This window comes from Scyliorhinus torazame, chromosome 13 (assembly GCF_047496885.1).
Source record: "Scyliorhinus torazame isolate Kashiwa2021f chromosome 13, sScyTor2.1, whole genome shotgun sequence".
Classification (NCBI taxonomy): domain Eukaryota; kingdom Metazoa; phylum Chordata; class Chondrichthyes; order Carcharhiniformes; family Scyliorhinidae; genus Scyliorhinus; species Scyliorhinus torazame.
Window position 1 is genome coordinate 177,714,132 of NC_092719.1, and position 27,123 is coordinate 177,741,254.

Genomic DNA, 27,123 nt, shown 5'->3' on the forward strand with positions numbered 1-27,123 from the left:
AACTAATGCACAAGCTCCAGCTCCTGAAAGGGAATGAGCTCTGGTATATGCCAATAAGGAACTTCCACACATAAATGAACCCCCCCCCCCCCCCCCCCACCACCACTAATGGGGCACCCACTAGGGCCTGTCCATCACACTGCCACCCAGCACAGCCTCCCATAAGGGGCTCAAGTTACCTCTGCATCCCCAGAGGGATCCACTCACCAAACCGGTTGTAGGTATTTTTATTTTGTGAGGGGGATCATGTTGCAGGGGCCTGTTAATAATATTTAAATACATTAAAATCTATTCAAATGAGGTTCACACCCTTTGTTCAGTGACAACATATTCACATTACCCGTCTTTGTGTATTTAGCGATCTCTCCGGAGAGAATCAGTTTTCCGCGAATCTCTCCAGATTTTCCATCCGCGTCGCCGATCACACGCACAGCTAGTGTGGACTCAAAATCGCCCCCATAGTGCATGGACATCAGTACTCTGGTAAAAGATCTGATATCGAAGAATGATCATATGATGAAAGGTTGCGTGCGTCATCCTACAGAGTAGGCTGATTCAAATTGACACTGTTACTTTTTTTAAAAACATACATAAAGAAGGGTAATATGAATATGTTCACTGCAATTGGAATTGTGACTCATTTAAATCCCTGAAGAAGCAGGCAGAATGTATACTTCTATTCTATAAAAATAATTAAGTTATAAAAATTCACTACTGCTCTAAAGGTTGAGTTGCATGTTCTGAAATGTGTTATGTTATTATGAGATAATTATAAGAAATGATAGCTTCAAAATGTACAATGATTGCATCATATTTTGTGCAATTAATCCATTGCTAAACAATAGTAATTATTTTAATTATTAGTGTGGCGTACTGGTGTAATATATTTCTTCATAAACCATTAATTGATTTATGTTTTAATCTTTTAATGTTTTAAGGTCCATAAACAGTATACTGTTAGCTTAATAAATAATACACAGAAGTATTTTGGTTAAACATTTACATTTTTATAAAATGCATCTGATTTATCCATATCATTATATTTCTTTAAGAAATGCTATAATATGGGGTTCTTTCAAGGTCAGTCAGAGGATACTTTGCTTTATAACAATTAGGATATCAACAAAGTGTGATGAGGAGGTTAATTGGGAAAATTGGCTCAAGGGTCAGAAGCCAACAAATCCCACTGCCTGGATCACCCGAGGGTGTTCCTCCAGACTGTGAGGGCATGAAGGCTATTCCCTAGAGAGGGACTCCCAAACCAAGCAGATCTGGGTGGCAATAGCAGAGGAGATCAGTAGTTATGGGGTTGTCCCCCGTACCTAGCTGCAGTGTAAAAAGAGGGACAATGGCCAGGTGCATTATGGCAAGTTGAGTGCCACGTACACAATCACAGATTAGAATATTGAATTCCTACAGTACAGAAGGAGGCCATTCGGCCCATCAGGTCTGCACCGACCCTCTAGAAGAGCACTCCACCTAAACCCACTCCCCCGCCCTATCCTTATAACCCCATTACCCCACCTAACCTGCACATCTTTGGACACTAAGGGACAATTTGTAGCATGGCCAATCCACCTAACCTGCACATCTTTAGACTTTGGGAGGAAACCAAAGCACCTGGAGGAAACCCACGCAAACACGGGGGGGAAGTGCAATTTCCACACAGTCACCCAAGGCCAGAATTGAACCTGGGTGCCTGATGTTGTAATACAGCAGTGCTAACCACTGTGCCACCATGAGATTAGAGAAGGGGTTTCCCACTCAGTGAAGATGCCCAGGCAGCAGCATTTGTTGTCAGATTCTCCCTGGACACCAGTCAGGCAGACGTGACTCCTACACAGCCAGTGCAGGCTGGTTACTTGTGGCACTAACTAGGGGCTCCTCTCAGGATGTTCCTGGCATGGATGGCAACAGATCTGCAAAATGTGAAGGATTTATTCAACTGACTGAATATGTCAACAAGTCTACTGTGAAATGTGCCTGTATTAGCGAGTCACAAACCTCCTTTGCACCCTTCCTGCTGACTTTCAGGGTCTCCTTCCTGTTGCACCTGTTCCTCCCGATCCTCATATTCAGGGAGGGCATTAAGCTCCAGGATATCCTCATTGTTTAAAGCTTCGCCCCTCTGTAGTACCAGGTTGTTTACCACATCATTACAATATGCAAGCCCTTGTGTGGCATTTTGAAGGGTTCCACCTGACCGATCCAGGCATTGGAACCTCACCTTCAGAAGGCCTATTGCCTGCTCGACGGTCATTCAAATTGTGCTTTGGCCAATGTTGTATTTCTGCTCTCGATCAAGCAGAATGCCCCACCATTTCAACCAAGTTTGTCTTTGCTCCTGATTGCTACTGCCATTGTCCATTCAGTTCAACCCCCCCCCCCGCCCCCCCCCCCCCCCCCCCCCGCCACTGACGCCAACTCACCACGGCACCTTTCACAATGGCTGCTGACTGCAAACAACACTGACCTCCCACTAAGTCTCTGCTTTGATGTAGCCAGCAAGGCTCGAAAGCACTGTTATTTCTATGCGCACTTCATAAAATTAGAAAAAGCTGGTAAAATCGAGCCTGCTCCGCCATTCAATGAGATCATGGCTGATCTTTTGTGGACTCAGCTTCACTTTCCGGCCCGAACACCATAACCCTTAATTCCTTTATTCTTCAAAAAACTATCTATCTTTATCTTAAAAACATTTAATGAAGGAGCCTCAACTGCTTCACTGGGCAAGGAATTCCATAGATTCACAACACATTGGGTCAAGAAATTCCTCCTAAACTCAGTCCTAAATCAACTTCCCTTTATTTTTAGGCTATGCCCCCTAGTTCTGCTTTCACCCACCAGTGGAAACCTGCCCGCATCTATCCTATCTATTCCCTTCATAATTTTATATGTTTCTATAAGATCCCCCCTCATCCTTCTAAATTCCAACGAGTACAGTCCCAGTCTACTCAACCTCTCCTCGTAATCCAACCCCTTCAGCTCTGGGATTAACCTCATGAATCTCCTCTGCACACCCTCCAGCGCCAGTACGTCCTTTCTCAGGTCAGGAGACCAAAACTGAACACAATACTCCAGGTGTGGCCTCACTAACACCTTATACAATTGCAGCATAACCTCCCTAGTCTTAAACTCCATCCCTCTAGCAATGAAGGACAAAATTCCATTTGCCTTCTTAATCACCTGTAAACCAACTTCTTGCAACTCATGCACTAGCACACCCAGGTCTCTCTGCACAGCAGCATGTTTTAATATTTTATCATTTAAATAATAATCCCTTTTGCTGTTATTCCTACCAAAATGGATAACCTCACATTTGTCAACATTGTATTCCATCTGCCAGACCCTCGCCCATTCACTTAACCTATCCAAATCCCTCTGCAGACTTCCAGTATCCTCTGCACCTTTTGGAGAACAACTCCCCAGAGATTTGCAGATTCAAGGAAGCAGAATGCTTTACATGCCACTGGAAGGGCAATTTGAGGCACAGATGTAAGAGTAAGCAGAGCCTGCCTAGTAGCAATAGAATGAACAGTTCAGCATCAATAGATAGCGTTGAAGATTTTTCTGCGAGTGATCAAAATGTTCTTCAGATGAATATCGTGAAAATGGGCATGGTAACCCCCATTACAGTGGTTTTAATGGTCAATGACAGACTATTAAGAATGGAACTAGACACAGGAGTGTCTACTACCGTAGTAGGGGAGCAGACCTACAGATATCTTCAACAGGATCAGCCTCTGAGGTTGGAAGGCACTGTTGCAGCATATCACAAGTCACTTTTGAGTCTTCTCAAGGAGGACATGGCTATTCCACTGATTGCATCGGCCAGGATTCAGCGATGGGCATTGATCTTATCAGATTTTGAATATACATTTGAACATCGATCGGGGACACAAATAGCCAACACTGACACCCTTAGTCGCCTTGCACTGCCCGAGAGTACTTCACAGTCACCACATATCTCAAGAGATTGCGATGGTAATGAATTTCCTAGACACTTTGCTAGTTACAGCAGAAGTCACCTGCTACAGCCCCTTTGCACCCATGCGAATGAATGGCCAGGTCGGCCACGGGTGCGAGTCCACATAGATTATGTAGGATCATTTTTGGGCACAATGTTTCTCCTGTTAGTAAATGTCCACTCCAAATGGTTGGAAGCATTTGAGATGAAGTCCACAACCGCACATGGCACAGTCGAGAAGCTTTGTTAATGCATCACACTCCATGGGTTACCTGAAGTACTCGTATAAGATAATGGAGCAGCTTTGACAAGCGCCGAATTTCAAAGTTTCATGACTTCCAATGGATAAAGCACGTCAGAACTGCACCTTATCATTCCTCATCCAGTGGAATGGCTGAGCAAGCAGTCCAGACTTTGAAGGCTGGCTTAAAGAAACAACCAGCTGCATCTTTGCAAACAAAAATAGCTTGGTTCCTTTTAGCGTACAGGACTACCCAGCACTCGACTACAGGTATATCTCCAGCAGAACTATTGATGGATCGATGTTTAAGGAAAATGGCTAAGCCTTGCATTCTCAAATTTAGCAGGGAGGGTAGAGGCGAGACAGTGCAACCAATGGAGGAACCATGGTTCAACCAAAGATACAAGATCATTCAATATAGATGAGACAGTTTGTGTGAGAAATTTCGGAAGTGGCCCAAGTTGGGTCCCAGGAATTGTTGTGGCCATTATCTTATGAAGTGAGTGTACAAGATAGGATTTTGAGGAAATGCGTGAGTGAGAGTCATCCCAGGATCCAGTGTTACGGCCTGATTCATTGTTGACAGCTGGAAGTGTTGTTGGCTGCCCAAGAAGTGAAATTTCCAATCAACCTGTGACAGCCAAGAAAGAGTATTATTCCAACTGAAACAGAGGAGGTTGAAGCATCAGTACCGAAGAGAGACCTAATGTGACAGTTTCTACAGAAAATACCCCAAACAGAAGCACCCCAGTCGGTGGAATTGCACCGCTCTACAAGGAAACGGAAGCTATTAGAGAGACTGCGTTTTTAGTGGATTGATTAAAAATATTCATAGCTGTAAATTATGGGGAACTGTATAAGTTAACTATCATTCTGTAGAATAAGGAACTTAGAGGGGGAGAGATGTAGTAGCTGGCCCCTTTAAGGGGTGATATTTTGAAGGGTCCTGTGACCTTCTCGTCCAATTGGAAGCTCGTACGCGGAATCGCCCAAGCAGAGCACTGTTTTTTTCTCAGTTCGATCCAGGGAGCAGACTGGCAGCATTGAAACTACACTACTCTTTAAATAGAATTTTGCGTAAATAAACATTTATTGTTCATACCTAACTGGTAGAGCAAAGTGACTACAGGATTTAAATGGACTCGAGAGATGCAGTCCTAAGCTTTGGTATGAGGATGGTCCTGGGATTTGACGGAACTTGGGGTATCATGGATTCTGCCAATATTGTGGTGATGGCCTTGAGATTTAGCAACATGGAGAGATCCTGTGCAAGAGAAACCTGTGGCTCAGCAGAATTACATGCCAGGATTCTATGGGGCAAAAAAAAATCCCTTTTTAGAAGGGGAACATCAGACTTAACTGGCCCAAGGTTGGGATGGCGAGGTTCAGCTCAATAGTGGATTCTTGTGTCAATCTGCAGTGTTAAGAGATGTACTGTCACAGGCCTTACAGACCCACTGAAGGAGAGCAGGGACTGGTTCCAGGTCTCACTGCACTAATTCCTAAGCTTCTATGAGATCTCTACAAACACTGAATTCATTGTTATGTGATTGGGCTCCGAATGTAACCATGCATGTTTATGGCTCTATCTAATTTCCTCTCTCCGTCTGTCTCTCAGTTGTCACTAATTACAATATTTACATTGCCTAACTATCAACAGATGATGTTAATAACATCCTGCTTCATTAAACTACTTATCAAGTATAACCCTTCTCTTAAAAAGAAAAAAACTCAAATTAGGATGGAGAAAATATTCTCTTCATCTCTTTCTGCCTTTTGTCATACCTTTTCTGAAATAAAGATGAAAGGCTACCAGTTACAAACTTAGCTGAAAGCCAACCCATGTTAAACACGCACTTTGCACAAAAATCCTTCTCAAAACTACATGAACATAATAAATGTTTACAATTTGTACATAATCAGAAATTACAGCAGATGTGACTCGGTAGTCAAAAGCCAATCCTTGTTGTCCCAGGTTATCGCTATAAAGTCCCTCAGGACAGCATTCTCAGCCCAACCATATTCAGTCCTATTCCCTCAATAATGAGGTCAGGAGTATTCATTAATGATTCAGCTCCAGTCATTACTTCACAGATAAAGATCCCAAGATACCGAAGCAGTTTATGACAGCCTGCAAGCAAGATCTAAACAACATCCAGGCTTGTACTGACAAGTGATTGGTCACATTTGTGCCACCAGAGTGCAACACAATGACAATCTCCAATAAGAACAAGAGCGGCTACCTGCACTGCGTAGTTTGGAATCCCTTCAATGTGTTGCATCATAGTAGCCAGAAATTTAATGGATCAGCCATATCGGTTTGTGGGTCCCTGAAAGGCCACAATCATAATGGAGGAAGAAAGAAATAGCGAAGACTTGCAATAAATATTTTGTATCTATCTTCATAGTAGAAGGCACAAAAAAACTGGATATAGTAGAGAAACAAGAGACCAATGAAAGTGAGAAACTTAAAGTAATTAAGATTAGTAAAAAAAAGGACACTGGAGAAATTAAAACAATGAAAAGCCAACAAATCCCCTGTGTCATGTGAGAGTATCTTTAAGAAATGGGTGTTTATCGAATAGCTATAGTGGATGTACCTTTAAGAAATGGGTGTTTATCAGTGATGTCAGAGTTTGGGTGGAGCTGGGCTGTATGTCTGCTTTTACTTTTGCTTTGGGCTTGCAGTAGTTTCGTTTTGGATTTGGAGAAGCTGCAGTCACAGCAAGATGTGTATGAATCTCTGCAAGCTCATGAATGTTCATTTGGTGATTTCAATGTGGTAACTGTTCTCAGTAATGAAGTTAATCCTGATGTCTTTCTGTAAAAAGGGTTCTTTTTGTCGTATGGATGTTCCAAGGAAAGATTAAGAGTTACTTAGAGAGTACTGTATTCTTTGGGGGATTTATTGGTGTTGATAGTTGTTAAGATGTTTACCGTGGGTTTATAAAGCGTAACTGATTTCATAAATAAACACTGTTTTAATTTAAAAGTACTGTAGATTTCTGTTGCATCACATCTGTAAAATAGGCCTGTGTGTTCCCCATAACCACAATCTATTAAATGTTGTGGGTCAGGTGAACTCCATGATACACTTTGGGGTTCTCTAAACCCTAGCCCATAACACCTGGACCTGATGGCCTATATTCTAGGATTCTAAAAGAGATGGCCGCATATAGTGGATGCATTGGTTGTGATCTTGCAAAATTCCCTAGATTCTGAAATAGTCCCAGTGGATTCAAAGGTAGCAAATGTGACACCACGATTGAAGAAAGAAGGAAGAGAAAAAAAGGGAATTACAAGCCAGTTCGGCTGACACCAATTGTGAAAAGCTGGAATGCATTATTATGTACGGATAAGTAGGAGGCATGTGGCGTAGTGGTTGGCGCTGGGACTATGGTGCGGAGGATCCGGGTTTGAATCCCGACCCTGGGTCACTGTCCGTGTTAAGTTTGCACATTCTCCCCATGTCTGCGTGGGTTTCACCCCCACAACCCAAAGATGTTAGGTGGATTGGCCATGCTAAATTGCCCCTTAATTGGAAAAAAAAATAATTGGGTACTCTAAATTTATTATTTAAAAATGTAGGGACAGGTACTTAGACCACTGCTATTTTGATATATCTTCAGTTGGTGTACAGGGCACAATTTCAAAATTTGCAGCTGACACCAAACTTAGAAGTATTATGAACTGTGGGGTGGAATGTGATAGACTTCAAGCGAACATAGACAAGCTGATAGAATGGGCTTACATGTGGCAGTTAAAGTTAACAGGTTGCAGGTGAGCTTTATTGCATAGAAATGTGAACTAATAACATTTTGACAGGAAGAAGGAGGGACAATATACACGAAGGACACAATTCCAAAGTGGATGCGGAAACGGAGAATTGGGGCTACATGTGCATAAATCATCAGAGAGGAAAGGCAGTTTGAGAAAGTGACTAAAAAGACGTATGGGATTTAGGGCTTTATGAGGCATACAGTACAACAGCGAGGAATTTATAATGAACATTTATTTATTTTTTTTAAAATATTTTTTTATTAAGGTTTTTTAACAACACAATTTTTCCCCTTACAAACAGTAACCCCCCGCCCGTAACAAAATAACGCAAAATCTCCCTGAGCAAGATATATACATGGCAAGGTGGTATATTTACATAGCTTTATACACTGGCTCTTGGCCGCACGTACCGTTTCCCCCCACCCTCCATGCTATCTCCCGCTCGTCCATCCCCTCAAACAATCTCTCGTTCCCCCCTCCCTCCCCCCCCCCTCCCCAGGGTTGCTGCTGCTACTGATCGACCTTCTTCAAACGCTCCGCGAGATATTCTAGGAACGGTTGCCACCGCCTGTAAAACCCCTGTGCAGACCCTCTCAAAGCAAACTTAATTCTCTCCAATTTTATGAACCCCGCCATGTCGTTAATCCAGGCGTCCAGGCTAGGGGGCTTCGCCTCCTTCCACAATAGCAAGACCCTTCGCTGGGCTACTAGGGACGCAAAGGCCAGAATTCCGGCCTCTTTCGCCTCCTGCACTCCCAGCTCATCCACTACTCCAAATATTGCTAGTCCCCAGCTTGGCTTGACCCGGACTTTCACCACCTGGGATATTACTCCCGCCACACCTCTCCAGAACCCCTCCAATGCCGGGCATGACCAAAACATATGGACATGGTTCGCCGGGCTCCCTGAACATCTTTCACATCTATCCTCTACCCCAAAGAACCTACTCAGTCTCACCCTCATCAAATGCGCTCTGTGAACCACCTTAAATTGTATCAGACTGAGCCTGGCACACGAGGAGGAGGTATTAACCCTACCCAGGGCATCCGCCCATAGCCCTTCCTCAATCTCCTCCCCCAGCTCCTCCTCCCATTTACCTTTCAATTCTTCTACTAGCGCTTCCCCCTCTTCTTTCATCTCTTGGTATATTTCCGACACCTTGCCCTCCCCGATCCATGCCCCCGAGATCACCCTATCTTGAACTTCTTGTGCCGGGAGCAACGGAAATTCCCTCACCTGTCGCCTCCCAAAAGCCCTCACCTGCATATATCTAAACGCATTTCCCGGGGGTAACTCAAATTTCTCCTCCAGTGCCCCTAGGCTCGCAAATGTCCCGTCAATGAACAGGTCCCCCATTCTTCTTATCCCCGCCCGATGCCAGCCTTGGAACCCCCCCGTCCATCTTCCCCGGGACAAACCGGTGGTTACCCCTGATTGGGGACCACACCGATGCTCCCATTGCACCCCTGTGTCTTCTCCACTGGCCCCAGATCCTTAGTGTTGCCGCCACCACCGGGCTTGTGGTGTATTTTGTCGGCGAGAGCGGCAGCGGTGCCGTTAGCAACGCCCCAAGGCTTGTTCCTTTACAGGACGCCATCTCCATCCTCTTCCATGCCGCCCCCTCTCCCTCCATGACCCACTTGCGGATCATCGCCACGTTTGCTGCCCAGTAGTAACTCTCTAGGTTTGGCAACCCTCCTCGGTCCCTGTTGCGTTCCAAGAGCCCTCTCCTAACCCTCGGGGTCTTATTTGCCCACACATACCCCATAATACTCCTACCTACTCTCTTGAAAAAGCCCTTGGTGATCACGATGGGGAGGCACTGAAACACGAACAAAAACCTCGAAAGGACCACCATTTTGACCGACTGCACCCTACCCGCCAACGAGAGCGGGAGCATGTCCCATCTTTTAAAATCCTCCTCCAATTTGCTCCACCACCCTCGTCAAATTCAGTTTATGTAGGGCCCCCCAACTTCTGGCTACCTGGATCCCCAGATACCGAAAACTCCTCTCCGCCCTCCTCAGCGGCAGGTCCCCTATCCCTCTTTCTTGGTCCCCTGCCTGTAATACAAAAAGCTCACTCTTCGCTACATTAAGCTTGTAGCCCGAGAACTCTCCAAACTCCTTCAGAGTCTGCATGACCTCCACCATCCCCTCCATTGGGTCCGCCACGTATAGCAGCAGGTCATCCGCATATAGCGATACTCGATGCTCCTCTCCCCCGCGGACTATCCCCCTCCATTTCTCAGACTCCCTAAGGGATATGGCCAAGGGTTCGATCGCCAATGCAAACAACAGGGGGGACAGGGGGCACCCCTGTCTCGTCCCTCGGTACAGCCGAAAGTACTCCGACCTCCGCCGGTTCGTCACTACGCTCGCCACCGGGGCGCTGTAAAGGAGCTTAACCCATCTAATAAACCCTCCCCCGAACCCAAACCTGCGCAATACCTCCCAGAGGTACTCCCACTCTACTCGGTCAAAGGCTTTTTCCGCGTCCATAGCTGCCACTATCTCCGCCTCTCCCTCCTCCGATGTCACCGTTATCACGTTTAAGAGCCGCCTCACATTGGTATTTAACTGCCTGCCCTTTACGAATCCCGTTTGGTTCTCGTGAATCACCCCCGGGACACAGTCCTCAATCCTAGTGGCCAGTACCTTCGCCAATAGCTTAGCATCCACATTGAGGAGCAAAATCGGCCTGTACGATCCACATTGCAGTGGATCCTTGTCTCGCTTTAGAATCAAGGAGATTGTCGCCTCCGACATTGTCTGGGGCAGGGTGCCCTCCTCTCTTGCCTCGTTGAAGGTCCTCACTAGTAGCGGGGCCAGCAGGTCCACATATTTTCTATAGAATTCCACCGGGAACCCGTCCAGCCCCGGGGCCTTCCCCGCCTGCATGCTCCCCAAACCCTTACTCAACTCCTCCAACCCAATTGGTGCCCCCAAACCCACCGCCTCCTGCTCCTCCACCCTCGGGAACCCCAGCTGGTCCAGGAATCGCCTCATCCCCCCTTCCCCCCCCGGGGGCTGGGATCTGTACAGCTCTTCATAGAAGTCCTTGAATACCTTATTTATTTTTGTTGCACTTCGAACCGTGGCTCCCCTTCCATCTTTGATTCCCCTATTTCCCTCGCTGCCGCCCTCTTACGGAGCTGGTGCGCCAGCATCCGACTAGCCTTTTCCCCGTACTCGTAAGTCGCCCCTTGCGCCTTCCTCCACTGTGCCTCCGCCTTGCCCGTGGTCAGCAGGTCAAACTCCATCTGGAGCCGTCGCCTTTCCCCAAGTAATCTTTCCTCCGAGGCCTCTGCGTATCTCCTGTCCACTCGCAAGATCTCCCCCACTAACCTCTCCCTTTCCATTCCCTCTATCTTCTCCCTATGAGCCCTGATGGAGATCAGCTCTCCCCTGATCACCGCCTTCAACGCCTCCCATACCACCCCCACTCGCACCTCCCCGTTGTCGTTGGCCTCCAAGTACCTTTCAATACACCCCCTCACCTTCCCACACACCACCTCATCGGCCAGCAGTCCCACATTCAGCCGCCACAGCGGGCGTTGGTCCCTCTCCTCTCCCAGTTCCAGTTCCACCCAGTGCGGGGCATGGTCCGAAACGGCTATGGCCGAATACTCCGTCCCCTCCACTCTCGGGATGAGCGCCCTGCCCAGAACAAAGAAATCTATCCGGGAGTAAGCCTTATGCACGTGGGAGAAAAAAGAAAATTCCCTGGCCTGCGGTCTTGCAAACCTCCATGGGTCCACTCCCCCATCTGATCCATAAACCCCCTAAGTTCCTTGACCGCCGCCGGCCTCCTTCCCGTCCTTGATCTGGAGCGGTCCAGTGCTGGGTCCAGCACCGTATTGAAGTCCCCTCCCATTATCAGTCCTCCTACCTCCAGGTCCGGAATGCGCCCCAACATGCGCTTCATAAATCCCGCATCATCCCAGTTCGGGGCGTATACATTTACCAACACCACCCACGTCCCTTGCAACCTACCACTCACCATCACATATCTCCCTCCTTTATCCGCTACGATAGTCTTGGCCTCAAATGACACATGCTTTCCCACCAGAATTGCCACCCCTCTATTTTTTGCGTCCAATCCCGAGTGAAATACCTGTCCTACCCATCCCTTTCTTAACCTGACCTGGTCCGCCACCTTCAGGTGTGTCTCTTGGAGCATTGCCACGTCTGCCTTCAGTCCCTTCAAGTGCGCGAACACTCGAGCCCGCTTCACCGGCCCATTCAGGCCCCTCACGTCCCACGTTATCAGCCGGATTGGAGGGACTCTCACCCCCCCCCACCCCCCCCACCCACCCCCCCCCACCCCCCCCCCCCCCCCCCCACCCCCCCCCCCCCCCCCTCCCACCCCGCCGCCGACTAGCCATCTCCTTTTCTGGGCCAGTCCCTTGTCCGCGTCTCCCTCACTCTCCAGTCTCCCAGCCGTCCCAGCCACCTCTTCTGTGTCCCGTTCTCCTTTCGGCCAGTGCAGCACCAACCCTTCCCCCCCCCCCCCCTTGATCCCCGTCTAGCTTTTTTGCTCCCCCCATATCCCTCCCGTAAGTCAGCTGACACCTGCTGACCCCGGCTTCCCCCGCCATCCCTTTAACCCCTCCGTGTGGGAATCTCCCAATCAATGTACATTCCTTTGTTCCCCTTCCCGCCTTTTTTGCCGCGCGTGGGAAAGACAACCCCGCGCTTTCCAAAGCCTGCCCCGCCCCCCATGGCGCAGCTCCTGTCGTGGCCTTGTCCCTCTCCCCCAGCCCATATAGCATTTCCTGCGCGTGGTTGACCCCCTATGTACAACAACCATCATACTTCAACCCTCAAACACCCCCCTCCCACACAAACCCTCAATTAGAGTCCAATTTTTCAGCTAGTATAAAGGTCCACGCCTCTTCGGACGTTTCGAAGTAGTGGTGTTGGCCATTATGTGTAACCCACAGTCGCGCTGGCTGCAACATTCCAAATTTCACTCCTTTCCGATGGAGCACCGCTTTGGCCCGGTTGAAACCCGCTCTCCGCTTAGCGACCTCCGCGCTCCAGTCCGGGTATATTCTGATCTCCGCATTGTCCCACTTGCTGCTCCGTTCCTTCTTGGCCCATTTCAGGAACCTCTCTCTGTCCGTAAACCAGTGAAATCTCACCACCATCGCCCTTGGCGGCTCTTTTGCCTTGGGCTTCCTCGCTAGCACTCGGTGCGCCCTATCCAGCTCCAGCAATCCCGGGGGGGCCTCCGCACCCATCAGCGTCCCGATCATTGTGCCCGCATATGCCGCGGCACCGGCCCCCTCCACTCCTTCTGGGAGACCGAGGATCCTCAAGTTGTTTCTCCTTGATCTGTTCTCCAGGTCTTCGAGTCTTCCTGCCCACGTCTTGTGCAGCGCCTCGTGCCGCTCCACTCTCTCCGCCAGGCCCACGAGCTTGTCGCCGTTCTCACTCACTTTTTCCTGGATCTCCTGGATCTTCACCTCTTGGGCTTTCTGGGTTGCTCCAAGTTTTTCAACCATTGCCAGTATAGGCGCCACCATCTCCTTACGCAGCTCCTCGAAGCAGCACTTGATGAACTCTTTCATCTCTCTGTCCGTGGGCGCCGCCATTTTGTTTTTTCCTTCTTTTTCTTCTTTCTTCTCCCGCTGCTCCAGGGCCACTTTTTTCGCCGTTTCGCTGCGGGTCCGATCCATGCAGGTCTGTAGGGGACTTTCTCCTTCCTTCCCCACGGGTTGGTTTTTTAAAAAAATGCCGTTGGGGCTCCGTTAGCGGGCCCAAAAGTCCGTTTTCGCGGGAGCTGCCGAATTGCGCGGCTTAGCGCCGCGTCGCCGCAACCCGGAAGTCTATAATGAACATTTATAGAACACTGGTTTGACCTCAACTGAAGTATTACATCCAATTCTGGGAACCATACATTCGGAAGGATGCAAAGTTTTAAAGAAGGTGTAGAAAAGATTTACGAAAACATGTCCAGGAATGATGGACCGCTATTACCTGGATAAATTGGAGGCACTGGGGTTATTCGCCTTACAGGGCAGAAGGTTGATGAGAGAAGATTTGACAGTGTTCAAAATCATGAGAACTCCAGCAGAGCAGCTAGAGAGAAACCGTTCCTATTTTGGAAAGATCAAGCACCAGGTGACAGCAATTTAAGGTGATTGGCAAAAGAGCCAATGTGACCGAAAGAAAAACGTTTTCTTATACACAAGTAACTTGGATCTGAAATGTGCTGCCTGGGAGTGTGCGGAGGCAGATTCAATTGTTGCTTTCAAAAGGGAAAGTGGATAAGCATCTGAAGAGAAAAGATTTGCAGGGCTTCAAGGAAAGGGCATTAGCTAAGTTGCTCTTGCAGTGTTCTGGCAAAGACCCAATGGGCCAAATGGCTTCCTCCGTGCTGCAACCATTTTATGTTTTTCTGATTAAGAAGTGGTAACAGGGGACTCAGAAAATCATAACATGATTATGCAGAGTCAATATGGTTTTGTGAAAGAGAAATCATGTTTGATAAATCTAATGAGGTTTTGGGAATATAATAATAATAATCTTTTATTGTCACAACTATGAAGTTACTGTGAAAAGCCCCGAGTCGCCAAATTCCGGCGCCTGTTCGGGTAAGCTGGTCCTGTTCGGGTAAGCTGGTACAGGAATTGAACCCTCACTGCTGGCCTTGTTCTGCATTACAAACCAGCTGTCTAGCCCTCTGAGCTAAACCAGCCACACAACAGGCTGTAACAGGATTAATAATTAATGTTTCCTCTAAGATGCACGGGTGCACAGCCACACAACTATCCAACTCTCACTGTGTAAGAATAAGAACAACAATCAATGTTTTCTTTAAAATGCACACATGCATGGCCCCATGGCTATCTTAGTGGGATCGTGCAATGCAACACGCAGGCTACACACAGCAAGAAGGGGCATTGCTCTTGCTAAAAACTTCCAATCCTCCTTAGATGTGGGAGTGATGTATGACAAGTGGAACACAGCAAATGTTGCAGCCCTGTTCAAAGATGTGGCAAGGAATAAACTCAGTAACCAGAGACCAGTCAACCTAACATTGGTGGTGGGAATCTTTCAGATATATTCCTCTGGGACAAAATTAATTGGCACCTGGAAAAGATGGACTAATAAATGAAAGTCAGCACAATTTCTTTTCAAGGCAAATCATATTTGACTAACTTCATTGAGTTCTTTATGCAGTAACAGAGAGGGTTGATAAGAGTAGTGTGGCTGATATTATGTATGTGGACCTTCAAAGGGCAAATTTATAAATTACCACATAATAGATTTGACAGTAAAATTGAAGCCTTTGGGATTGAAGGACAATAGCTGCACTTAGACAAATTGACTAAGACAGAAAGCAGAAGTTAGTGATGAACAGTTGTTTGACATACTGGAGAGAAATGGTGATCCCCAGGGGTTGGTGCTGGGAGCACTGCTCCTTCTGATAAAAAAATTCCTTGATTTTGATATGCAGGGTGTGGTAACTTGAGACCACAAAAAAGGTAGTTGAATGTGTTGTTTAAAAGAGGGAACTTCTTTATATATATAAATGAATAACAAAGTTTTACAATAACAGTAACTCTGCAGAACAGTATTAACAGTAATAACTGTAAAACAGCAGCATTAGTAAAACAGGTCTTGTTTACAGGTCGCCCTCTTGCATACTGAAAAGCCCGCCAAAGATTCCATGCTCAGAACCCTCAATAGACGCCAGTATAACAATTATATAGAACGTCTGATAAGAACTGTACGCTGGCTGGGCCAGCATTTATTTCCCTTCCCTGAGGGCATTTAAAAGTCAACCACATTACTGTGGATCTGAAGTCACATGTAGGCCAGACCAGATAAGGACAATAGATTTCCTTCCCTCGTGAACCAGATTGATTTGTTCCTACTGTAGAGGTAGCGCTAGTGCAGGCAGATAAACGCTTGCTGTGCTTTAATATCAGTGATTTGTTGTTTGCTCATAGCTACTTTTTCATTAGACTTAGCACAGAAGAAAATATGGCCCAAAAAGAAACAAAGCTGACTATTCATTAATATTATGTCAAGGATATAACAGTACATTTCAAACAAGAGATTTCTCATTTGACAAAAGGATAAAGGGTGCAACGAACCTATTACATGGCAGACTTTACAGGACTGAAAATTTATTTGCATTATCTTTTATTATACGTTGTATTTTGTTCACTGCAGTATAAGAACCCTTCCAGTTTATTTCCTTTGTTCCCATTTTCTTTAATTTTATTATTTTTGGTCAGTGGACCCATAATTAGAATGTGCCTTTAAGCAGAAGAGTGCTTAGGACAGTGTGTCCTAGGTTTTGTATTGTGGAGAGGAATGCTTTGAGCGGCTAATCATGAGACGGATCGCTGCCAGCCTCCCAGGCGGTCTCGATCCACTGCAGATTGCCTATCACCGGAACCGGTCCACAGCAGATGCTATCTCCCTAGCTCTACAATCAACACTCGAATCACCTCGACAACAAGGACATCTATGTAAGACTGCTGTTCATCGACTAAAGCTCCGCCTTCAATTCCATTATGCCAACAAGACTAATAACCAAACTCCACAATCTCGGACTTGACGCCTCCCTGTGCAGCTGGATCCTTGACTTCCTCACCAACAAACTGCAATCTGCGCAGTGGTATGGCTGCGTGCTGTTTGGGGTTTGCTCTCTGGGATTGATTTAACTGCTGCTCCCCCTTGTTAGTGGGGAGCTGCCGGGTGCAAACCCGGAAAATCAGCTGGTGGGACAGTCATTTGCGACGTGAAGCCTGTGGGGCATCTTTAAGTGCCCTAATTAACGTTAGATACCGGTGATAGCCATGCCCGGTCGGCCACCGAGAAACATCCGGCAATTCCCACTCACTACCACACTTAAAACAAATTTGGTTAGATCGTGTCCGAAGAGTCATTGTTGGTACAAACATCGGTGTGATTCTTGTCAGCCCCGGCAGCATGATCCAGACCGCAATATTCAGGCACTTAGAAGAACTTTTTTTGGGCCATGTGTAAAACCCTGCACCTGAGGCACAAAGAGTCTGATTCACCCGCACTGGGGGTCATCTGAGCACTTCAATAAAGGGGGCACTACATTCAAATAGCTCCACAGCGCTTGTTCTCATTCAGAGCAGGAGGATGGCAGCTTGGAAACCAGCTCCTCGATTCTCAGAGGGGCATGGAGGAAAGATTGGCAACAATATACCCTTGGGCTAGCAGGAGACTCTCTAGCAAGATGATAAATCATGCATGAGAAACAGTCATAGCACTGATTAATGCCAGCAAACTGCACGAGAGAATGGGTATGCAATGCAGAAGAAAGATGAATGACCTACTCCATTCTGCAAGCTAAGTACTCAGTGTCTCCTTTCTGTCCTCCATCTATCCGTCATCCCTCGGATTTTCATCTCAATACTCACAATACTGAGGGGAGGGGTGGGGTGAGAGCCCCCCGTTTAGGACAGTTAAGTGGAATGTGAGGGATTTGTTGGTGGTAGGTTTTTCAGGGTCATCTTGGGGGTAGTGCTCGTGAACTTGGAACCAGGGCCCCGAGAAGCCTTTTTCGGGATTTCAGACCGGCTTGCAGCAGGCGGGTGCGGGGGCAGATGTTATTGTCCTTTGCCTCGCTGATTGCCCGGAGGCGGGTCCTGTTGGGATGGAGGTCAGCTTCTCCATCCTGTGACACGATTTGGCGGGGGTGGGGGGGCCTACTTGACTTGAAATCTCAGCTGAAGGAGATGAAGGAAGGGTTTCATAATTCTTGTGGGCTGTTTATTATACACTTCCGAGAATTGGTTGCCATTGAAAATTTGGGGGGGGGTGGGGGGGGGTTTGGCAGTATTGTTGTCTTTGGTTCCACTGTTTACGGATTGTTAATTTGTGGGGGTTTTTTTAACCTGGAATGTACGGGTGGATGTTTTGGCCTGTATATTGAGTGACGGTGGGTGTGTGGGGGATTGCTATTGTATTTGATTATTCAAAAAATGACCGCATGCTGCCACCTAGCAGGGGCCCAGCACCCAACCTCCCACAAGCTTCCTTATATTCCATAATAAGTAGGTCACATGGAATTTGAGCAGAATCAGTACATTACATGCCTTCTCCATTACTCCATTTTATCTTGAATTAAAGGAGAACATAGCCATCTTATAAACGTCACATTCGTAATATTGGTGAAGTGCAGCCTCCTGATAGTGTCCCTCAACCATGTTCAGAAAATCAACTGTAATTCCTCTGGGTTGGGGAAGGCCTTTTATGAACTGAGTTCATGCCCTGCCTTCCTCCTCCCACTACAGGCCTACTTCACGCTTATCTTGTTTGACGAGGCAATTAAGCAAAACTGGTATCCATGATAAGCTAAGACTGAATCGGGGAAACGGCACAATTTCAAATTTTGCAGTCAATACAAAACCTGGAAGTGTAGGAAACAATCAAGAAAGATAGGAATAGACCTCAAAAGAACATAGACATGGCATGCACATGTGCAAATTCAGCACAGAAAAATGTGAGGTGATACATTTTGTTTGGAAGAATTAAGAGAAAATACAAGCTAAATTGTACAATTTTAAAGGGGGTGTAAAAACAGAAAGATGTGGGGTGTTTGTGCATTAATCCTTAAAAGTGGTAGGATAGATAGTTTCTCGGCCTTTTGGCTTAGATCAAGTGTCGTAGCCTTTTGGCTCAGATCTGGTATGTCTCTCTTGTGGGGACCATGAATTGGATTCAATTTGAATTTGAATTGGTTTTTGGAGCAGGCAAGGAGCTGGATTAGAGGTTTGCCCCTGGCCACACTCTGAGCCCTGGCTTTGTAACTCAGAAAAAGTAATAAAAAATTACAAAAAGAAAGTGGTAGGACAGGTCAACAAAGTAGTTTCACAAAACATAAGGGGTGGGATTCTCCATTTGATGACGCCAAAATCAGGAAACGCAATCCGATGCCAAATCGCATTTTTCCGTCACCTCGATAGCAGTGTCAATGCATTCCGGATCGCACGTACAACAAACACCATTTGCATATAATTAGCAAGCCCGACCCAGTATTCTCTGGGGCCTCCATGATTCTTTGCCTCCGATGGGCCGAGTTTCCGATGGCGCGGTTCACTTGTGGTTTTAAAAATCGTGAAACCGGTGCCATGGCTGAGGGAGAGAGAGTAGGTAGTACACAGAGAGGTGTGACTGTGGCCTGCCGGGCTGGTCTGGCTGTGGTGGAAGAGGCCTTGCCAGAGGCAGGGGAGGGAGGGGGGGCTGAGGGGGAAAAGGGCTGAGTGGCCCCCCATGGGACTGGGGCAGTGCCCAGTCATGGATCGCCATTGCCGCACCCTGCAAGACAGCCATCTTGCTGCGCACCCCACCGACCACCACCTTGGCCCCTGGTTCTGCAGAGTGACACCGGCTGTATGGGTGCCCTCACCACTGCATCCCACCCTCCAACATACCCCCTCCCACCCTGTCGCCTCCCGCCGGCGGGGCATCACTTAGCCCATTCAAGGGCAACACCCACTTTAGCCCCTACGGGGGTACTCGATGGGGGCCACGGAGCATACCCCTGGCAAGGGCAGTGCCATCCAATGGTACCCCGGGCAGCAGGGACGGGTGCCAGGGCCAGAGGCCTCCGTAGTGCCAGGCAACGACGGGGCCAGGGATGCGGAGATGGGGGGCGTACATGCGGGGGTAGAGCCCGCAGTGCTAACATGTAGCCCATTGGACCTGATTAGGAATGGGGGTACGCACCATGCTAACATGTCGGCCTTTCACCCCTGAAGACAATGGATATTTGAATTCAACCAGCAATGGTGACCTTCCTGCTAGTTGCCACAGCCCTGTGGTTGTATGTGCTGGTGCTGCCCGAGGAGGAGGAGGAAGCTGCAGCAGCGGAGCATGAAGAAGCAGAGCCTGCCCCAGAGGAACAGGAGGAAGCTGCCCAGGATGGAGAGCCGGCCGCCCAACAGGCCGAGGAGGGGAAGGTGCAAAGGAGGCACCACATGAGGCCTCGTGTGTACCAGCAGCGCCTGTCATTTGAGGACCTGCTGGACCTGGCATGCTGTCGAAGACTCCGGCTAAGCAGGGAGACAGTGGGACATATCTGTCAGATCATGGCGCACTTGGCACCGCAGGGGTATGGAGGAGGACACCCGCTCCTGGTGGCCGTCAAGGTGACGGTTGCCCTAAACTATTACGTCACACGGTCCTTCCAGGCACTAAGTGGGGACTTGTGCCGCGAATGGGATCTTCAGCTTTTGAAATCTTCAGCTTTATTAACAGAAGTATAGGCATCTCCCATTTAAAGCGTGTCTAATAGTGCATTTTCGTTTCAGCATAGTTTGTAAATTAGGATGTTCCCGAGTAACACTGCCTCTATTTTCATTTCACCTAGTGTGATGAATGGTTACTGTACCTTTAACACCATGTAGGTGATGCCCCTTTAAGACCGGGTTTGGAACCCTAGGGGACTCCGCCTCTGCCCACCAGGGAGCCGTATATAAGGTGATGCCCTGTAGGCGGCACTCAGTAAGCACACGTCTCTGTGGCTGACTAGTTCTCTGCTTATTAAAGCCTTCATTTACCATTCCACACTCTCGTGTCGTTATTGCGGGCACTACAATTTAATAAGCAGACTACGTTAGAATGGACGCCGGTCTCAAGTCAGAAAAGATCAACCTGGAAGCATGGACACTGGAGGGCAACAAAATTTTTAAGTACTGGCTCCGTTGCTTCGAGGCCTACCTGGAATCCTCGGAAGCTCCCGTCCTAGGGCCTCGCAAGCTGCGCTTACTCCACCAAGGAGGTCAAGGCCATGACCAGGGCTTGCCAGATCTGCGCGGAGTGCAAACCGCACTTCTACCGGCCAGACAAGGCTCGCCTTGTAAAGGCCTCGGGGCCCTTTGAGCGACTAAGTGTGGACTTCAAAGGTCCCCTCCCGTCCACGAACCGCAATATCTACTTCCTAACCGGCATCGACGAGTTCTCCTGCTTCCCATTCGCCGTCCCCTGCCCCGACATGACCTCGGCCACCGTGAGAAAGGCACTGCACAGCATCTTCACCCGGTTTGGTTTCCCCGCTTATATCCACAGCGACCGGGGTACTCCGTTCATGAGCGATGAGCTGCGTCAGTGTCTGCTCAGCAAGGGCATCACCTCGATCAGAACGACCAGTTATAACCCGCGGGGAAACGGGCAGGCGGAGAGGGAGAATGCAACAGTTTGGAAGGCTGTCCTTCTGGCCCTACGGTCAAGAGGTCTCCCAACCACCCGCTGGCAGGAGGTCCTACCCCATGCCCTCCACTCCATTAGGTCGCTCCTCTGCACGGCCATGAATGAGACCCCTCACAACCGCTTGTTTGTCTTCCCCAGGAAGTCCACCTCTGGGGTCTCGCTTCCATCTTGGCTGATGACTCCGGGACCTGTTCTTCTCTGGAGGCACACGAAGAGCCATAAAACGGACTCCCTGGTCGAGAGGGTCCAACTGCTACATGCGAACCCCCGATACGCCTACGTCGCGCACCCCGACAGCAGGGAAGACACGGTTTCCCTCCGGGATCTGGCGCCCGCTGGTTCCCCCACTGACGCCCCCCCTCGCGGTTTCCCTACAGGACTTGGCACCCGCTGGTTCCCCCACTGATGCCCCCCCCCAATAGGTAGACACCGACTGCGCCCACCCCCACCCACTCCACACTCCCCGCGGGCACCGCTACCCCCAGCCCCAGCTATTCCCCCAGCAATCCCCCCTGTCCCCCGACCCGGTCGAAAGCTCCGACCACCGTGCTCCCGGATGTACCCTCACCAAAGACGCCCACGTCCGCCGCACCACCGCCCGAGCTCAGAAGGTCAACGAGGACGATCAAGCCGCCAAAAAGAATAGACATGTAATTCCACATCACCCCTGACGGATTTTGCGTTCTTTTTAAACAGGGGGTGAATGTGATGAATGGTTACTGTACCCTTAACACCATGTAGGTGATGCCCCTTTAAGACCGGGTTTGGAACCCTGGGGGACTCCGCCTCCGGCTCCGCCCACCAGGGAGCCGTATATAAGGTGATGCCCTGTAGGCGGCACTCAGTATGCACACATCTCTGTAGCTGGCTAGTTCTCTGCTTATTAAAGCCTTCATTTACCATTCCACACTCTCGTGTCGTTATTGAAGGTACTACACCTAGCTACTATGCATGTTTTTAAAAAACAAACCGCCAGTTCCCTGCCTGGTCCTCATACACACCTCTTCTCTTCCCTATCTTCCCGCTTGTGACTTTAGTCTCCTAACCCTCACACTTATCATTTCCCTCAGCAATCCTCCTGCTTGTCACTTTACTCTACCAACTCTCATGCTCCCGGCTTCCCTCTCCTGAATCCTCGCTACTTCCCTGCTCATCACCCCTCTCCCAAGCATTGTGTGAATGAGGGCTCAGCAGAGATGGCAAGTGAACGAGAGAGGCAGGGAATGTGCCAAAGAGATAGGGAGTAAGCGAGAGAGGCAGGGAATTAGAGGGAGGGAGTGGGAGAGGGACCATGGCAGGAAGTGGCAAGCAGGAATGTCCGGTGAGGGAAGCTATGAGCAGGTCGGGAGGGAAGCAGCGAGCGGCATGATCAATGGAGGGAAGTAGCAACCAAGAGGTGAGAAAGTGATGAGCAGGAGTTAAGTAGAAAGTTAGTGAGTTAGTAAGAGGATTTTGGGGGCATTTAGGCTCAAGGCAACCAATAGGCTTTTCATATAAAAATTACAGGTCAAAAACATAAATGACCATATTGTATGTTTTCTTATGGGAAAGTGCTTTTTGTTAAACTTGCCATTTTTTACTAACACATTGGAAAACTACTTAGTGTAGTATCATGCACACACTGGCCCACTCAGTTCAATAACATTAGGCCCTATTCATAATCTTAGGACCTCAATTTCCAAGCATACATGAGGCATCTGCCTGCATGTTTAAATAGTGACCAATAAAATAGCATCCAGCTCAACTGCAATCAGATTGCTTGCCATGAACAACCTTTGCCCACTCCCACCAGCATGTATAGATTAAAACTGATTGATGCACGATCAATTGCACAAAGATGAGAGTGGAATACAACTGAGGCTTTATTGCTCTAAGATGTGTGGCCTCCCATAGCAGCTGGCGAAATGGCTGCTGCACGGAGGACACATATATTTATACTCCGCCTACTGGGCGGAGCCAGCAGGCAGGGACTACCGTCGTACCTGTAGTACAGGTCCTACCATACATCACCTAATGTAGGTGCAACAGTGGTTTACCACACTGATCCCATAATATTCTCCCAAAAATCCTCCATTTGTATCTTCCAATTTGTCATATGCCTACTCAGAAAGGATGATTAAAACCAAAGTGGAATCAACTGCCATGTCACTGTCTTCTGATTAGTTTAATTAAGCATGACAAATTAGTTTCTCTGAACATACCTTATGGCCAATGGTTGTGCTGGCTACTTAATGTGGCTTTATTTAATTAGATCCATTTTCGAAGAGCTTTAATTCATAACAGCTTTGGAGTTTAGCTAAGATCAAGCGTCAGATCAAGCCCAAGATGAGGTGCAATTACTTTTCTTGTCGGTTTAGATCTTGTATGTCGCTCTTGTGGAGGCCATGAATTGGATTCAATTTGAATTTGAATTTGAATTTGAAAGTTTTTTGAGCAAGCAATGAGATGGATCAAGGGCTTACCCTGTCCACTCCGTGCATTGGCTTTGTAACTTTAAGGATGGGATTTTTAAAAATGCTTCAAACCTAGGTTTGGAAACTGGGAATCTCCTCCAAGGTGCAGTGCTGTTGGTTTCAGATGCTGTGCACTGTAGACAAAATGACTGATACTGAAACTGACTTCCCATGACACCAACTACATTATTATGCATTTCTTGCTTGCAGACTTAAAATGTAATATATTCATTGTTACCAGGATGACGATGCCCTTTCAATGCAGATCTGAAAGCATTACAGAGAGTGCAGCACAGACCAATGGGCAAGAGAGCTGAGTCATGAGCAACACTGAAAATAAAACAATCTGTACATTTTCAATAATGCAACCGTTTAAGCAAAATCGTTTGATAGGCTTGTGCAATTGCTTGTGTTATCTACGTCAAGCATTTGAGCTATGCCTAAATGAACTATTTACTTTATGTTTTATGCGTAGCATTAAATTATCTGCTACCCTCAAACAAATCCAGGCAACTACTTAAACAGATAGGTTTAAAGCAACACCACAGACCACACTTTGAAATTTAAGCAGCACTTACTAGTAATACAGAGGAATCTGCCAATTGCCAATATATTTAAGTTCTTTTCTCGTTGCAAAAAAATGTGCAGAATAATTGCAAAATTTTCAACTCTAACTAATCCAAATTATTTCCCCAAAATATGATGAGGATCGAAGTTCAAACACCCAATATTTAAGTAGTATCCCACAATCCCAATTCACGCATCAGGAATCCAGTTTGGAGGCCAATCACCTCTTGGGATTTTCAATTCACCGTGGCCAGAAAATCCAGCATCATATAATCCCATGCCCACCTCTCAATTTTGCACTCCCAGCAGATGGAGCTCTGGGCCAAGAACATAATGTTCAACATTTACCATTTAAATACAATTATCGTGATTATATCTGTGAAAATCTTTCTATTTCACAGCTCTGCTACTAGATAGAGCAGTATGCAAAACACAGGGCAAGTGGGAAGCCAGAAGGGACAAGCAGTGGGAACATGCACAACCATGACAGCAACACCAAGGGGGATACCAAATGCGCCCCCTCCCCGTTATGTTTTGGTGCCAGAAGATAAGGTGTACGGGAGGGTCAGCGAACTATCCATATGTCCATATGTTGTGGGCATGCCCGAAGCTCAGGGGATTCTGGCAGGGGTTTGCGGAGGTCATGTCCATGGTGTTAAAAACAAGGGTGGCACCGAGTCCAGAGGTGGCGATTTTCAGAGTGTCGGAAGACCCGGGAATCAAGGAGGAGAAAGAGGCAGACGTTCTAGCCTTTGCTTCCTGGTAGCCCGGAGACGGATTCTATTAGCTTGGAGGGACCCAAAGCCCCCGACGACAGAGACCTGGCTAACTGACAGGGCTAGCTTTCTCTGTCTGGAGAAAATCAAGTTTGCCTTGAGAGGGTCAATGTTAGGGTTCGCCTGGAGGTGGCAGCCGTTCGCGACTTCTTTGCGGAAAATTAACCGTCAGCTGAAGGGGGGGGGGGGGGGGGGGGGGAAATGGGGGTTAGACTAGTTTAGAGTAGGGGCTTAGTAAAGGTGGGACCTGTAAGGGAGAAAGACGGCTTTTGCACCATGTTTATAAATTCATGTGCATTGTTTATTTTGTTGTTGTTGTAAAACCATAAATACCTCAATAAAACGTTTATATAAAAACAAAATCAGGAGCCTAATGCCTATTTCAAGTTCCTTTGCTAAATGGATCTGTGAACGACCATAGAATACATCTTGCACGCTGCCATCGGCTTCCCGTGCGCATGAGAAACCAGCACGAATTTCCATGAATCACATGGAAAAAGAAAAACCGGTTTCATACCACAAATGAACGAGTGAACTCCAGAAAGAAGGGACAAGCCACATGGACAAGCAGAGCAGATGGGGAGTTGACAAAGAGAAGTTAAACTCGAAGGGGCAGAAACAGCCTATCAAAAGAAGACAAACAAGTGCTAGAAGCACAGACTACAACTCTAACGCTGAATCATCAAAGCCTACCACTTTTCTGAATGTGACCAGAATGTGATCTGAAAGAAATGTCAAACATCCAGACCATCTGATTTATAAAGTCAGAGGCTTGAGGCGGGGAGAAGGGGAGCATCATTGTAATGGCAAGTAAAGACTTAGGATGGGGAGGGTAGTACCATGGTATCTAGCATAGTAATGGTTAACGTGGGACTGAGAAACAATACAGTGTAATGTAAAGAAATACATGACCTGAGACTCGGGAGAGTTGTGGACTGGACAGAGAAGCAAGCATCGAGTTAGTTCATAGCTTTGGCTTTGCACTGTGTATATAGTTATGTGTTATCAATAAACACTTAAATGATCAACCATACAAGACTCAGAGCCTCTTTATGAAACTTATTGAACCTAAATCATGACCAAATCAAAACCCAAGTCCAGCAAAGATTCTGGACCAACAGCTAGATGTGTTGTCGATTCATGGAACTAATCAATTTTGCAAAAGAAAAGATTGCTCAGAAACTATCAAAAAACTTCAATGCCAAAATTACCATTTTGCAGGTTTTCACAATCACCCATTATGTCACATCAGCAACATTGATGAAGCACCCACAAAAATCTCTATATGCGCTGCTGCCAAACTGTAGAGTTGTTGGGAAACAAAGATAGCTTTAAGGGAATTTGATTTGTATTGGTAAATATTAAATTAAAAGCACTTAAAATTATACCTTATTTCTAATGTTTCTGCGTCTGGAAAAGTAATACTTACTGTTAGATTCATGCTGGACAAAGGTGTTTGTATATGTGGGGGTTGGTTAAGTTCCAACTGTGTTTCTACTGTGCTCAGAGAGTGTTGCAGAATGAAGAATAAATAAGAGCCTAGAGAAGGATAAAGCCTTGCTTAGCAATAGGGGCATACTTGCCAGAGGGAAGAGATTTCCTTTGTTATTAGTTTTCGCTAAATTTGATGGCAGCCGGAGACAGGACCTCGGGAGTGAACATCTCTCAAGTCTGCCAGAAGAAAGACTAGACAGGACATAAATTACAAAGAGGCAATTTCCAAAAGTATAAGTTACAGTCCAGATAAGCAGTGAATTGGGATGGACAAAATGTCAAAAATGACTGGAGTTGGGTGAATAAACACCAAGGTATTGTTCAGATGAATTCAAGGAAGAGTAAACTTGTGGGCAGCACGGTAGCATTGTGGATAGCACAATTGCTTCACAGCTCCAGGGTTCCAGGTTTGATTCCGGCTTGGGGCACTGTCTGTGCGGAGTCTGCACATCCTCCCCGTGTGTGCGTGGGTTTCCTCCGGGTGCTCCGGTTTCCTCCCACAGTCCAAAGATGTGCAGGTTAGGTGGATTGGCCATGCTAAATTGCCCTTAGTGTCCAAAATTGCCCTTAGTGTTGGGTGGTGTTACTGGGTTATGGGGATAGGGTGGAGGTGTTGACCTTGGGTAGGGTGCTCTTT

The 27,123-nt window shown here is 47.4% G+C and overlaps 1 protein-coding gene and 1 non-coding gene across 2 annotated transcripts in view; one reads left to right on the forward strand and one right to left on the reverse strand.

Moving 5' to 3' along the window:
- cacna1db (calcium channel, voltage-dependent, L type, alpha 1D subunit, b) overlaps positions 1-27,123 on the reverse strand; it is a 1,216,201-nt gene that overhangs the window by 730,340 nt on the left and 458,738 nt on the right. The window lies entirely within an intron of this gene.
- On the forward strand, positions 18,617-18,808 carry LOC140388715 (U2 spliceosomal RNA). Its single transcript, XR_011934268.1, has one exon. It is a non-coding gene; the product is annotated as a U2 spliceosomal RNA (small nuclear RNA).